The sequence below is a fragment of the Solanum tuberosum genome, unplaced genomic scaffold (assembly GCF_000226075.1).
Source record: "Solanum tuberosum cultivar DM 1-3 516 R44 unplaced genomic scaffold, SolTub_3.0 scf00086, whole genome shotgun sequence".
NCBI classification, from domain to species: Eukaryota; Viridiplantae; Streptophyta; class Magnoliopsida; order Solanales; family Solanaceae; genus Solanum; species Solanum tuberosum.
In genome coordinates, this window is record NW_006239010.1 from 551,477 (window position 1) to 552,861 (window position 1,385).

Sequence of the window (1,385 nt, forward strand, 5' to 3'; positions counted from 1 at the left end):
AGAGTGAAGAAGGGAAGAAGAGGAGAAGAAGAAGAGGAAAAATCGAGGAGATCAACAAGTTTCCGACAAGGTCATCGTGGATTTTCGTCGGGGGTGATCCCTACCAAGGTATGTGCTCTTTTAGTGTTGGGTGATCCTTTCCCCCACACACCTAGCCCCTTTTATTTATGGAGAAAGGATTGGATTCGTTGTTGAAGTTGTTGGCATTGTTGTTAAGGTTGTTAGTTGTTGAAGTTGATAGTTGTATTGTTTGGTTGGTATTTGAGTTGTAATCTATGGTATGTTGAGGGATTTTTGTGCTTCCAAGTGTATGGGTTGAAACCTTGTTTTGGGAGGGTTTAGAGTTGGAGAAAAGGAGGACCCCAAAAATAGTCAGTTTCTCAGAAGCAATCGACGGACTAGAGGTACGGACCGTCAATTCCCTCCGTAGCTCCACACTTAGAATTTTCAAAAATTCAGGTACTGGAACCCTCACAGTATCACTCTACGGACCAACAGTACGGACCGTCAATGGACACCGTGGTTCCACACTTGGTCAGATTTCCTTGAATTGTCCTCAATACCTTGCCTGCTGATCTACAGTCATCACCTACGGACCGTGAATGGACCTACGGTCCGTAGATCACCTCCGTCAATGCCATGTTTCTGCATTTCTTATTGTACCTATGTTTTCAAGTTGGTTCCAACACTTCAAGTTGCGTTTAAATGTCTAGCACTCATTCATAACAAGTGATTATATCCCTTGAATCCATAATTCAATTCAAGGCGAGTTAGAATCAAGTTAAAGAGAAGTTAGAGTCAAGTCAAGCAAGGTTAAGAAGGTAGTTCAAGCAAGTTTTCAAAGTTGTTCGAGAGTCTTTATTGAACGTTTTTACTTCATTCTAAGGCTCAAGTTGCAAGTCAAGTAAAGAGTTTAAAGTTGAGTTCATTTCTCAAAGTTATTAGGGAACTATGTATTCCCAAAGAAGTTTTTAAAGAAATGTTTTTACATTTAAACAAGGTTGGAAACTGAGATTTCCAAAAGAGCCTTCGGGCAAGTTTTTGAGTAATTATCTCATATCAGCAGGAAGAAATATGTTTTAAAAACATAAGAGCCAGTACATTTTTGGGAGTAGTATCGAGCACCGAATTGGGGGAGCGTTCAAAGAACCCACAGCCCCATAGAACCATGTTAGCCATCATGGGTAGAAAAGGATCATACTTTTTAGATGAATCCTTTTCAGATTAGACTAGTGGATCCATTAGGCAGTTCAGGTCCTATACCTTTGGCAGGGAATAGGATGCTCTGGCAGCGTGAGATTGATCGTTGTATCATCACTATAGCTCTTATGTGATGGTTGTCGGTTAGAGAAACTCCCACAGCAGTAATTGCATGGTTCCTCAAG